We start from the raw sequence: 15138 nt of genomic DNA, 5'->3' as shown, positions 1-15138 counted from the left end.
GTCTAAAATTAAAAAAAAAATCAAACACAGGTGCTTTATTCCAAAAATAGCACCAAGTCAGTCCACAGGTTGTATGCTGCATGTTATATGCGTGGTATTGCAGCTCAGCTCTATGCGCTTTTGGAGTGTTATATAACACCGCAATGTACCTGTCACGACTCAGCTGTTGGGTGACCCGGGACCAGTAGATCCCTCCCTATCTCTAACACTAGGGAACTAGGGGCATCCTAGCTTGTCCTATTCCCTGGGATACTTCTGAAGGTGAAGATGCTGGGACGGCTATCCTTGTCTTACCTCCTGAGATAACCCTCCGTCTGTTCTCTTCCCCCACCCAGTGAAGAGGGGCGCTACTGTGCACCGCAGTATACCAACCCAACAAACAAGGCTGCACAAACAAGGGTAAACTGAAAACACCATGCATATAACATAGGACTGCGCTGGGGAGTGAAGGATGGGGAAAAAACAGTCACAGACAACTCCTCCAAAACTCCTTCTCATGTACACCTCTCCACCTAAGCCATGCAGCAAATGCTAGCTCTCATGTGGGTTTGAATCAGATTATAAAGGGGATAGGAGTAGCTAATTGAACTCAGCTGAAAGCTCATAGCTTCCAAGATGGCTGATTAACCATTGTTCTGTCAAAAGAAATAAACACCATTAAAAAGAAGGGGAAATGCTTTTTCACAGCGCAGGAGTAGGAGCAATCAGACGCTGCTCTTGTGATGATGTCAGACAGCCAGCCAATTACAGTAATGCCACTACCAAGATTGCTATGCCATTAGAGTGTCGCACAGGCAATCCCTGCATGCTTATTGACTGTGTAACAGGCGCCAAACCTGCTGGGCGGGGATTCAAGTTTGAAATCGAGCTACGGCTAATCCTCGCCAAGTGCCTTACGCCCAAATACTCGAGCAATATTCGAGATCACCAAGCACGTTCCCTCATCCCTATTCATAATACATTTACTATTTCATTTTTGCAAAATATCATAACACAGTACTGCTGAGGGACCGAATCTTCTTTTGATATATAGTTTTGAGCTAATCTGTGATTTAGAGGCTTCTCATGACATGTTTTTTATATTGCCAGCATCAAAGAGGATTTGTTCATTCAAGTAATCAGAGTACCATTCCCCACTGTTGCCTGCTCCTGTTTCTAAGCTTTCCAATAACTGCTTGGTAATGAGATATACTTACCCTTCATTCTCATTTTGAAAATTATTTCAAACTCTTAATCTCTTTTTGTATCTCAACAAACTGATTTGATATCTGCTTTAATCCCGGTCTTCCCCAACACAATACATTGCCGTATTTTATGCTGAATACATAAGAAAGATAGCCCACAGTCACAGCTCCTGGTATTACGCATGACCATATGACATTGGGGACAATGTGACATAGAGCGTTCTAAAACAAATATATTTAAGGAAACTAAGCAAGGAAAATGTTAAAATAGATTGAGAAATATAAGTCTCTGTATTTTAACATTGCAAAAGACTCCCTTCAAAATTCAAGTGTTTATAGGATGTGGACTTTTTTCACTGAAATGATTGTATTTTGAGCTAAAATTCATTTTTTGCTTATATTAAACATTTTCCACAGTTTGTCTTCTACATAGTTTCTGCTCTGCAAGATCTATTGCTGGCTGCAGAATCCAGTGCAGCGCCCCAGGGTCCTGGTTGTTGCAGTAATGTCATCCTTCCACCAGGGGGAGTGATGTTACATCTGAAGGCAATAAAGGAGATCACCTTACCAGGTATCACAAACCACACAACACACTTCATACTCCAGGCCGCCAGGGGGAGCCATGCTTCTATCTATTAGGGCACTCCTCACAATTAGGTAAAACTGGTAGTCTGGATAGGAAGTCAGAGAGAGAGAAGCTGGCTGGAGTGAGAGGGAGCCAGATGCAGACTGAGGTCTGTAGAGAACGAGGGTTCACGGAGCTGCGCCCACCCCACGTGCGGCAGCATCCTAAGAAAGGACACGAAGGGAATTGCGTTGCTGAGAGTGAGAAACAAAGTCATAGCACAAGGAGAGGAATCCAGAGGGAGTTCTGCCCTGCAATAGGCTGCCTCCCTCTGAGGCGCAGAAGCCGGTAGCCAGAACACCGAGGGAGTAAGGATCTCTATGCTTTACTTCAGAGACTGGCAGGACAGTTAATTCCACTTTGGCTGCCCGACCTTATACCCAGGAGGCACGGTGGCAACTTATGGGGGCTGGGGCGTCGTAGGGTCCCTGTAAAAAGCCTCAGGCCATCAGTCATAAGGGTTTGTCCTATCCTATCCATCAGGGGGACAGAGAGAAAGAGACATTACATCTACGATAGTTGTGAGGACCTCACCGAGAAGCTAGCAGGGAGGTACTACAACACTCAGGCGCTAGAGGAAGGTTACTGATTTCCACCTGGGTAAGGGGGACTCTAGATTTGCCTTCAGACCTACCCTGTGGTCTGGTGCTCTGGACTGTGGATACTGAAGCCTTCAGTAAAGGTAAAGAGACTGCAATCAGGTGTCCTTGTTCTTTACTGCGCCTCACACTATCCATCATCTACACTCTGGGAAGCCCTGGGGACATACTTCACCTGTGGGAAGGTATACCATCTAGCTGCCATAACATCACCCCAGCAGACTCCTAAGCAGCGTCGGTCACCCTGACCGAATACCACAGGTGGCGTCACGAACATTTCCCCTTTAAAGATCTTTCCCCCATGCATTAACGGACGTCCCCTAGGGCCACGGACCGGGTCAGCCACCGTGACATCCCCACTGAGAACCGAAGGACCCGGTACCGAGTTCCCCTCTGCCCTACTGGGAGCGCTCCACCAGCAGTCAACTTGTCCTGACGAGGAGTTTATGACTCTCACTCTTTTTTTGATCTTCTGTCAACAGATTTATGACCACAAACCACATCAAAGTTGAGCTTACCTTGATAAGGTCATTAATTAAGGTAGTGGAGCTCAGAAAATGACAGATAATATGACAAACTCCCCATCAGGACAAACTGGCAATGAAAGAAACAGGATGTAAAAGTCAAACTGTGCTACATTTGTAATGAAATATTAATTTTAGTTCAATATTATTTAATTAATTTTAATATTGGAAATGCTTTGTATAGCTGAGAATGCAAGTAAAAAAGTAAAAAAATGTCTCCAAATTTAATCATATAATAAATAAATCATATAATTTACCAGCTCACTGAAAATTCAAGCACAGGGAAAATAATATTATTATTTAGGAAAAACTTTAGAAACGTTCTCTGAAGAGGCAATTGGCATATTAAATTTCCCAGAGGAGCATTGCACGGCATACACTCTCCACAAGGAGAAACCTTACCCCTTAGACCTCAGTCCAGAGCCTCTCACCTAGCCAAATTAGTTCTCATGCTTCGCACTGACGAGGGCCAACAGCCCAAAACACCTAAGTCATATTGCACAACTCGTTAAAGGGTTCATTGTGACTTGTAGGATCGCTACTTCCAACAGGTGGCGCTATAGAGTTTAAGTCCTCTTTTTCTCAGAAGAGGCAATTTGCATATTATATTTCCCAGAGGAGCATTGCACGGCGAATAAGCCTCCTTACCTTGACAAGCCAGAGCTGGTATGTCACTCTCCACAAGGGGAAACCTTACCCCTTACACCTCAGTCCAGAGCCTCTCACCTAGCCAAATCAGTTCTCATGGTTCGCACTGACGAGGGCCAACAGCCCGAAACACCGTGTCTGCGAATTGAGATACTGATTTGGCTTTTATCCTAATTCATATTGCACGACTCGTTAAAGGGTTGATTGTGACTTGTAGGACTGCTACTTGCAACAGGTGGTGCTATAGAGTTTAAGTCATCTTTTTCTCTGAAGAGGCAATTTGCATATAGAAATGTCCATCATTTTTTTTCCCATAAGGAACAAGAAAATGTAAAAGGAATCCAACACGCTGATGAACAATGGTCCATTTTTTATGCACGCAAAAAAAATCACTGCCAAAAAAATCCTTTAACCCCTTTACCCCCAAGGGTGGTTTGCACGTTAATGACCGGGCCAATTTTTACAATTCTGACCACTGTCCCTTTATGAGGTTATAACTCTGGAACGCTTCAATGGATCCTGGTGATTCTGACATTGTTTTCTCGTGACATATTGTACTTCATGACAATGGTAAAAATTATTTGATAGTACCTGCGTTTATTTGTGAAAAAAACGGAAATTTGGCGAAAATCATGAAAATTTCGCAATTTTCCAACTTTGAATTTTTATGCAATTAAATCACAGAGATATGTCACACAAAATACTTAATAAGTAACATTTCCCACATGTCTACTTTACATCAGCACAATTTTGGAACCAAAATTTTTTTTTGTTAGGGAGTTATAAGGGTTAAAAGTTGACCAGCAATTTCTCATTTCTACAACACCATTTTATTTTAGGGACCACATCTCATTTGAAGTCATTTTGAGGGGTCTATATGATAGAAAATACCCAAGTGTGACACCATTCTAAAAACTACACCCCTCAAGGTGCTCAAAACCATATTCAAGAAGTTTATTAACCCTTCTGGTGCTTCACAGGAATTTTTTGAATGTTTAAATAAAAATGAACATTTAACTTTTTTTCACAAAAAATTTAATTCAGCTCCAATTTGTTTTATTTTACCAAGGGTAACAGGAGAAAATGGACCCCAAACATTGTTGTACAATTTGTCCTGAGTATGCCAATACCCCACATGTGGGGGTAAACCACTGTTTGGGCGCATGGCAGAGCTCGGAAGCGAAGGAGTGCCATTTGACTTTTCAATGCAAAATTGACTGGAATTGAGATGGGACGCCATGTTTCGTTTGGAGAGCCGCTGATGTGGCTAAACATTGAAACCCCCCACAAGTGACACCATTTTGGAAAGTAGACCCCCTAAGGAACTTATCTAGAGGTGTGGTGAGCACTTTGACCCAACAAGTGCTTCACAGAAGTTTATAATGTAGAACCGTAAAAATAAAAAATCATATTTTTTCACAAAAATTATCTTTTCGCCCCCAATTTTTTATTTTCCCAAGGGTAAGAGAAGAAATTGGACCCCAAAAGTTGTTGTACAATTTGTCCTGAGTACGCTGATAGCCCATATGTGGGGGTAAACCACTGTTTGGGCGGATGGGAGAGCTCGGAAGGGAAGGAGCGCCGTTTGACTTTTCAATGCAAAATTGACAGGAATTGAGATGGGACGTCATGTTGCGTTTGAAGAGCCACTGATGTGCCTAAACATTGAAACCCCCCACAAGTGACACCATTTTGGAAAGTAGACCCCCTAAGGAACTTATCTAGAGGTGTGGTGAGCACTTTGACCCACCAAGTGCTTCACAGAAGTTTATAATGTAGAACCGTAAAAATAAAAAATCATATTTTTTCACAAAAATTATCTTTTTGCCCCCAATTTTTTATTTTCCCAAGGGTAAGAGAAGAAATTGGACCCCAAAAGTTGTTGTACAATTTGTCCTGAGTACGCTGATACCCCATATGTGGGGGTAAACCACTGTTTGGGTGGATGGGAGAGCTCGGAAGGGAAGGAGCGCCGTTTGACTTTTCAAAGCAAAATTGACAGGAATTGAGATGGGACGCCATGTGTTATGACCCCAATGGCGAGGGTCTCAGAGGAACGTGGAAGTCTGCAAGATACAAAAATCCAGCTCATAGGGCAGTGGTAACTGGGTTGACCATATATCTACTCCTAACGCCAACACTAGAAGTAGCCGGGGGTCATACCTACGTTGATCCTAGATGACTCGCGCCAGCCAAGAATCTAAATACCCCTAGTAGAGGAAAACAAAGACCTCTCTTGCCTCCAGAGAAAGGGACCCCAAAGCAGGATAGAAGCCCCCCACAAATAATAACGGTGAGGTAAGAGGAAATGACAAACACAGAAATGAACCAGGTTTAGCACAGAGAGGCCCGCTAACTAATAGCAGAATATAGAAAGGTAACTTATATGGTCAACAAAAAACCCTATCAAAAATCCACACTGGAAATTCAAGAACCCCCGAACCGTCTAACGGTCCGGGGGGAGAACACCAGCGCCCTAGAGCTTCCAGCAAAAGTCAGGATACAGATTAGGAACAAGCTGGACAAAAATACAAAACCAAAAACAAATAGCAAAAAGCAAAGTAAATGACTTAGCTGAATAACCGGACCAGGATCAGTAGACAAGAGCACAGCAGATTAGCTCTGATAACTACGTTGCCAGGCATAGAACTGAGTGTCCAGGGAGCTTATAAAGCAACGCCCCTAACTAACGACCCAGGTGCGGATAAAAGGAAAGACAGAAAAACCAGAGTCAAAAAACTAGTAACCACTAGAGGGAGCCAAAAAGCAAATTCACAACAGTACCCCCCCCTTAGTGAGGGGTCACCGAACCCTCACCACGACCACCAGGGCGATCAGGATGAGCGGCATGAAAGGCACGAACTAAATCGGCCGCATGAACATCAGAGGCGACCACCCAGGAATTATCCTCCTGACCATAGCCCTTCCACTTGACCAGGTACTGAAGTCTTCGCCTGGAGAGGCGAGAATCCAAGATCTTCTCCACCACGTACTCCAACTCGCCCTCAACCAACACCGGAGCAGGAGGCTCAGCAGAAGGAACTACAGGCACAACGTACCGCCGCAACAAGGACCTATGAAATACATTGTGAATAGCAAACGACACAGGAAGATCCAGACGAAAAGATACAGGATTAAGGATTTCCAATATCTTGTAAGGACCAATAAAACGAGGTTTAAATTTGGGAGAGGAGACCTTCATAGGAACAAAGCGGGAAGAAAGCCATACCAAATCCCCAACGCGTAGTCGGGGACCCACACCGCGGCGGCGGTTGGCAAAGCGCTGAGCCCTCTCCTGTGACAACTTCAAGTTGTCCACCACATGATTCCAGATCCGCTGCAACCTATCCACCACAGAATCCACCCCAGGACAGTCAGAAGACTCCACATGACCTGAAGAAAAGCGAGGATGGAAACCAGAGTTGCAGAAAAAAGGCGAAACCAAGGTGGCGGAACTAGCCCGATTATTAAGGGCAAACTCAGCCAACGGCAAGAATGTCACCCAATCGTCCTGATCAGCAGAGACAAAACACCTCAAATAAGCCTCCAAAGTCTGATTGGTTCGCTCCGTCTGTCCATTAGTCTGAGGATGGAAAGCAGAGGAAAACGACAAATCAATGCCCATCCTACTACAAAAGGATCGCCAGAACCTGGAAACGAACTGGGATCCTCTATCTGACACAATATTCTCAGGGATGCCGTGCAAACGAACCACGTTCTGGAAAAACACAGGAACCAGATCGGAAGAGGAAGGCAGCTTAGGCAAAGGAACCAAATGGACCATCTTGGAGAAGCGATCACATATCACCCAGATAACAGACATGCCCTGAGATAGCGGAAGATCAGAAATGAAATCCATGGAGATATGTGTCCAAGGTCTCTTCGGGACAGGCAAGGGCAAGAGCAACCCGCTGGCACGAGAACAGCAAGGCTTAGCTCTAGCACAAGTCCCACAGGACTGCACAAATGACCGCACATCCCTTGACAAAGAAGGCCACCAAAAGGACCTGGCCACCAGATCTCTGGTGCCAAAAATTCCCGGGTGACCTGCCAACACCGAGGAATGAACCTCGGAAATGACTCTGCTGGTCCACTTATCCGGAACAAACAGTCTGTCAGGTGGACAAGACTCAGGCCTATCAGCTTGAAATCTCTGCAACACACGTCGCAGATCCGGAGAAATAGCTGATAAGATAACTCCATCCTTAAGAATACCAACAGGATCAGCGACTCCAGGAGCATCAGGCACAAAGCTCCTAGAAAGAGCATCGGCCTTCACATTCTTTGAACCTGGTAAATACGAGACAACAAAATCAAAGCGGGAGAAAAACAATGACCAGCGGGCCTGTCTCGGATTAAGGCGTTTAGCAGACTCGAGATACATCAGATTTTTGTGATCAGTCAAGACCACCACACGATGCTTAGCACCCTCGAGCCAATGACGCCACTCCTCAAATGCCCACTTCATGGCCAACAACTCCCGATTGCCCACATCATAATTTCGCTCGGCAGGCGAAAACTTCCTAGAGAAAAAGGCACAAGGTTTCATAACAGAGCAACCAGGGCCTCTCTGCGACAAAACGGCCCCTGCTCCAATCTCCGAAGCATCCACCTCAACCTGAAAGGGAAGTGAGACATCGGGCTGGCACAAAACAGGCGCCGAAGTAAACCGGCGTTTCAACTCCTGGAAAGCCTCCACGGCAGCAGGAGCCCAGTTAGCTACATCGGAGCCCTTCTTGGTCATATCCGTCAAAGGTTTCACAACGCTAGAAAAATTAGCGATAAAACGACGGTAGAAGTTAGCGAAACCCAAGAACTTCTGAAGACTCTTAACTGACGAGGGCTGAGTCCAATCAAGAATAGCTCGGACCTTGACCGGGTCCATCTCCACAGCAGAAGGGGAAAAAATAAACCCCAAAAAGGGAACCTTCTGTACACCAAAGAGACACTTTGAGCCTTTGACAAACAAAGAATTTTCACGCAAAATTTTAAAGACCAACCTGACCTGCTCCACATGCGAGTCCCAATCATCAGAAAAAACCAAAATATCATCCAGATAAACGATCAAAAATTTATCCAGATACTTCCGGAAAATGTCATGCATAAAGGACTGAAAAACTGAAGGCGCATTGGAGAGCCCAAAAGGCATCACCAAGTACTCAAAATGACCTTCGGGCGTATTGAATGCGGTTTTCCATTCATCACCTTGCTTAATGCGCACAAGGTTGTACGCACCACGAAGGTCTATCTTGGTGAACCACTTGGCACCTTTAATTCGGGCAAACAAGTCAGACAACAGCGGCAGAGGATACTGAAATTTGACAGTGATCTTATTTAAAAGCCGATAATCAATACAAGGCCTCAAAGATCCGTCCTTTTTAGCCACAAAAAAGAATCCTGCACCAAGAGGGGAAGAAGACGGACGAATATGTCCTTTCTCCAAAGACTCCTTGATATACGAACGCATAGCGGTATGTTCAGGTACCGACAGATTAAAGAGTCTTCCCTTAGGAAATTTACTGCCTGGAATCAAATCTATAGCACAGTCACAGTCCCTATGAGGAGGCAATGCACTGGACCTGGACTCGCTAAAGACATCCTGATAATCAGACAAATACTCCGGAACTTCCGAAGGCGTAGAAGAAGCAATAGACACAGGCAGGATATCCCCATGAATACCACGACAGCCCCAACTAGAAACTGACATAGCCTTCCAGTCCAGGACGGGATTATGGGTCTGTAACCATGGCAGCCCTAAAACAACCAAATCATGCATTTTATGTAAAACAAGAAAACGTATCACCTCGCGGTGTTCAGGAGTCATGCACATGGTAACCTGTGTCCAATACTGCGGTTTATTTGCTGCCAATGGTGTAGCATCAATACCCCTAAGAGGAATAGGATTTTCTAATGGTTCAAGAGTAAAACCACAGCGCTTAGCAAATGACAGATCCATAAGACTCAGGGCAGCACCTGAATCTACAAACGCCATGACAGGATAAGACGACAGTGAGCAAATCAAAGTTACAGATAGAATAAATTTAGGTTGCAAATTTCCAGCGGTGACCGGACCAACAACCTTAGCTATACGTTTAGAGCATGCTGAGATAACATGTGTAGAATCACCACAGTAGTAGCACAAGCCATTCCGGCGTCTATGAATTTTCCGCTCATTTCTGGTCAGGATTCTATCACATTGCATTAAATCAGGTGTCTGTTCAGACAACACCATGAGGGAATTTGCGGTCTTGCGCTCCCGCAATCGCCGGTCAATTTGAATAGCCAGTGCCATAGCATCATTCAGACCTGTGGGAATGGGAAAACCCACCATAACATCTTTAATGGCATCAGAAAGACCATTTCTAAAATTAGCGGCCAGTGCACACTCGTTCCAATGTGTCAGCACGGACCATTTCCGAAATTTTTGGCAATACACTTCAGCCTCGTCCTGCCCCTGAGACATAGCCAGCAGGGCCTTTTCTGCCTGAATCTCAAGATTGGGTTCCTCATAAAGTAAACCGAGCGCCAGAAAAAACGCATCAATATCAGCCAATGCCGGATCTCCTGGCGCCAGCGAAAAAGCCCAATCTTGAGGGTCACCCCGTAAGAACGAAATAACAATTTTTACTTGCTGAGCGGAGTCTCCAGATGAACAGGATCTCAGGGACAAAAACAATTTACAATTATTCTTGAAATTCCTAAACTTAAACCTGTCTCCGGAAAACAGTTCAGGAATCGGTATCTTAGGTTCTGACCCATGACTTCTGATAACATAATCTTGTATGCCCTGCACACGAGTAGCCAGCTGGTCCACACTTGTAATCAAGGTCTGGACATTCATGTCTGCAGCAAGCATAAGCCACTCTGAGGTAAAGGGGATGAAGAAAAAAAAAAAAAAAAAAAAAAAAAAATGAGAGAGGAGGAAAAAAAAACTCAGAATCTTCTTTCTTATAATCCCTCTTTTGCAATGCATTAAACATTTAATATTGGCCTGGCAAACTGTTATGACCCCAATGGCGAGGGTCTCAGAGGAACGTGGAAGTCTGCAAGATACAAAAATCCAGCTCATAGGGCAGTGGTAACTGGGTTGACCATATATCTACTCCTAACGCCAACACTAGAAGTAGCCGGGGGTCATACCTACGTTGATCCTAGATGACTCGCGCCAGCCAAGAATCTAAATACCCCTAGTAGAGGAAAACAAAGACCTCTCTTGCCTCCAGAGAAAGGGACCCCAAAGCAGGATAGAAGCCCCCCACAAATAATAACGGTGAGGTAAGAGGAAATGACAAACACAGAAATGAACCAGGTTTAGCACAGAGAGGCCCGCTAACTAATAGCAGAATATAGAAAGGTAACTTATATGGTCAACAAAAAACCCTATCAAAAATCCACACTGGAAATTCAAGAACCCCCGAACCGTCTAACGGTCCGGGGGGAGAACACCAGCGCCCTAGAGCTTCCAGCAAAAGTCAGGATACAGATTAGGAACAAGCTGGACAAAAATACAAAACCAAAAACAAATAGCAAAAAGCAAAGTAAATGACTTAGCTGAATAACCGGACCAGGATCAGTAGACAAGAGCACAGCAGATTAGCTCTGATAACTACGTTGCCAGGCATAGAACTGAGTGTCCAGGGAGCTTATAAAGCAACGCCCCTAACTAACGACCCAGGTGCGGATAAAAGGAAAGACAGAAAAACCAGAGTCAAAAAACTAGTAACCACTAGAGGGAGCCAAAAAGCAAATTCACAACAGCCATGTTGCGTTTGAAGAGCCACTGATGTGCCTAAACATTGAAACCCCCCACAAATGACACCATTTTGGAAAGTAGACCCCCTAAGGAACTTATCTAGAGGTGTGGTGAGCACTTTGACCCACCAAGGGCTTCACAGAAGTTTATAATGCAGAGCCGTAAAAATAAAACAAAATTTTTTTCCCACAAAAATTATTTTTTTAGCCCCCAGTTTTGTATTTTCCTGAGGGTAACAGGAGAAATTGGACCCCAAAATTTGTTGCCCAATTTGTCCTGAGTGCGATGATACACCATATGTGGGGGGAACCACTGTTTGGGCACATGGGAGGGCTCAGAAGGGAAGGAGTGCCATTTGAATGCAGACTTAGATGGAATGGTCTGCAGGTGTCACATTGCGTTTGCAGAGCCCCTAATGTACCTAAACAGTAGAAACCCCCCACAAGTGACACCATTTTGGAAAGTAGACCCCCTTAGGAACTTATCTAGATGTGTGCTGAGCGCTTTCACCCACCAAGGGCTTCACAGAAGTTTATAATGGAGAGCCGTAAAAATAAAACAAAAATTTTTTCCCACAAAAATTGTTTTTTAGCCCCCAGTTTTGTATTTTCCCGAGGGTAACAGGAGAAATTCGACCCCACAATTTGTTGTCCAATTTGTCCTGAGTGCGCTGATACCCCATATGTGGGGGGGAACCACTGTTTGGGCGCATGGGAGGGCTCGGAAGGGAAGGAGCTCCATTTGGAATGAGGACTTAGATGGAATGGTCTGCAGGTGTCACATTGCATTTGCAGAGCCCCTAATGTACCTAAACAGTAGAAACCTCCCACAAGTGACACCATTTTGGAAACTAGACCCCCTAAGGAACTCATCTAGATGTGTTGTGATAGCTTTGAACCCCCAAGTGTTTCACTACAGTTTGTAACGCAGAGCCGTGAAAATTAAAAAAAAAAATCTTTCCCCCCAAAATTATTTTTTAGCCCCCAGTTTTGTATTTTCCCGAGGGTAAGAGGAGAAATTCGACCCCAAAAGTTGTTGTCCAATTTGTCCTGAGTACGCTGATACCCCGTATGTTGGGGGAAACCAACGTTTGAGCGCATGGCAGAGCTCGGAAGGGAAGGAGCGCCATTTGGAATGCAGACTTAGATGGAATGGTCTGCAGACGTCACATTGCGTTTGCAGAACCCCTAATGTACCTAAACAGTAGAAACCCCCCACAAGTGACCCCATATTGGAAACTAGACCCCCCAGGGAACTAATCTAGATGTGTTGTGAGAACTTTGAACCCCCAAGTGTTTCACTACAGTTTATAACGCAGAGCCGTGAAAATAAAAAATCTTTTTTTTTCCCACAAAAAATATGTTTTAGCCCCGAGTTTTGTATTTTCCCAAGGGTAGCAGGAGAAATTGGACCCCAAAAGTTGTTGTCCTATTTGTCCTGAGTATGCTGATACCCCATATGTTGGGGTAAACCCCTGTTTGGGCACACGGGAGAGCGCGGAAGGGAAGAAGCACTGTTTTACTTTTTCAACGCAGAATTGGCTGGAATTGAGATCGGACGCCATGTCGCGTTTGGAGAGCCCCTGATGTGCCTAAACAGTGGAAACCCCCCAATTATAACTGAAACCCTAATCCAAACACATCCCTAACCCTAATCCCAACAGTAACCCTAACCACACCTCTAACCCTGACACACCCCTAACCCTAATCCCAACCCTATTCCCAACCGTAAATGTAATCTAAACCCTAACTGTAACTTTAGCCCCAACCCAAACTGTAGCCCTAGCCCTAACCCTAGCCCTAACCCTAATCCTAACCCTAGCCCTAACCCTAGCCCTAACCCTAGCCCTAACCCTAGCCCTAACCCTAACCCTAGCCCTAGCCCTAACCCTAGCCCTAACCCTAACCCTAGCCCTAACCCTAGCCCTAGCCCTAACCCTAACCCTAGCCCTAACCCTAGCCCTAACCCTAGCCCTAACCCTAATCCTAGCCCTAACCCTAGCCCTAACCCTAGCCCTAACCCTAGCCCTAACTCTAACCCTAGCCCTAATGGGAAAATGGAAATAAATACATTTTTTTTTAATTTTTCCCTAACTAAGGGGGTGATGAAGGGGGGTTTGATTTACTTTTATAGCGGGTTTTTTAGCGGATTTTTATGATTGGCAGCCGTCACACACTGAAAGACGCTTTTTATTGCAAAAAATATTTTTTGCGTTACCACATTTTGAGAGCTATAATTTTTCTATATTTTGGTCCACAGAGTCATGTGAGGTCTTGTTTTTTGCGGGACGAGTTGATGTTTTTATTGGTAACATTTTCGGGCACGTGACATTTTTTGATCGCTTTTTATTCCGATTTTTGTGAGGCAGAATGACCAAAAACCAGCTATTCATGAATTTCTTTTGGGGGAGGCGTTTATACCGTTCCGCGTTTGGTAAAATTGATGAAGCAGTTTTATTCTTCGGGTCAGTACGATTACAGCGACACCTCATTTATATCATTTTTTTATGTTTTGGCGCTTTTATACGATAAAAACTATTTTATAGAAAAAATAATTATTTTTGCATCGCTTTATTCTCAGGACTATAACTTTTTTATTTTTTTGCTGATGATGCTGTATGGCGGCTCATTTTTTGCGGGACAAGATGACGTTTTCAGCGGTACCATGGTTAGTTATATCTGTCTTTTTGATCGCGTGTTATTCCACTTTTTGTTTGGCGGTATGATAATAAAGCGTTGTTTTTTGCCTCGTTTTTTTTTTTTTTTTCTTACGGTGTTTACTGAAGGGGTTAACTAGTGGGCCAGTTTTATAGGTCAGGCCGTTACGGACGCGGCGATACTAAATATGTGTACTTTTATTGTTTTGTTTTTTTTATTTAGATAAAGAAATGTATTTATGGGAATAATATTTTTATTTTTTTTTTCATTATTTTGGAATATTTTTTTTTATTTTTTTTTACACATTTGAAATTTTTTTTTTTTACTTTTTTACTTTGTCCCAGGGGGGGACATCACAGATCAGTGATCTGACAGTTTGCACAGCACTCTGTCAGATCACTGATCTGACTAGCAGCGCTGCAGGCTTCACAGTGCCTGCTCTGAGCAGGCTCTGTGAAGCCACCTCCCTCCCTGCAGGACCCGGATCCGCGGCCATCTTGGATCCGGGGCTGGAGGGAGCAGGGAGGGAGGTAAGACCCTCGCAGCAACGCGATCACATCGCGTTGCTCCGGGGGTCTCAGGGAAGCCCGCAGGGAGCCCCCTCCCTGCGCGGTGCTTCCCTGCACCGCCGGCACATCGCGATCATCTTTGATCGCGGTGTGCCGGGGGTTAATGTGCCGGGGGCGGTCCGTGACCGCTCCTGGCACATAGTGCCGGATGTCAGCTGCGATAAGCAGCTGACACCCGGCCGCGATCGGCGGCGCTCCCCCCGTGAGCGCTGCCGATCGCATATGACGTACTATTGCGTCCTTGGGAAGTAAAGCCCACCCCACATGGACGCAATAGTACGTCTAATGGCAGAAAGGGGTTAAAAGGAATGTGTCCGTAGAATCAACCCTCCTAAGCTGTGTATATGAACATGTAGGTCATAGCAAGCTGAATAAAATGACACCTTGATATCTGGGATTCGATGTATTATTCCGTAGAAAGCTACATTTCTCTTATATGTAAATGAGATCTTCAGGACTATAGGCAGGACATAGATCTCAAAGAGAATCTGCGGCCAGCGCTTATTTTAAATAAAAGGGGGCATTACCAGTGTGAGACATGTAATGACTGACACTTTTGTCTTACAATCATACATAGTG

The 15138-nt window shown here is 44.6% G+C and overlaps 1 protein-coding gene across 1 annotated transcript in view; it reads right to left on the bottom strand.

Annotated features, from left to right (window-relative positions):
* LOC138680711 (gamma-aminobutyric acid receptor subunit rho-2-like) overlaps positions 1 to 15138 on the bottom strand; it is a 227837-nt gene that overhangs the window by 119369 nt on the left and 93330 nt on the right. The window lies entirely within an intron of this gene.

The sequence above is a fragment of the Ranitomeya imitator genome, chromosome 5 (genome assembly GCF_032444005.1).
Source record: "Ranitomeya imitator isolate aRanImi1 chromosome 5, aRanImi1.pri, whole genome shotgun sequence".
Classification (NCBI taxonomy): domain Eukaryota; kingdom Metazoa; phylum Chordata; class Amphibia; order Anura; family Dendrobatidae; genus Ranitomeya; species Ranitomeya imitator.
This window is presented reverse-complemented; position numbering and strand designations above follow the sequence as displayed.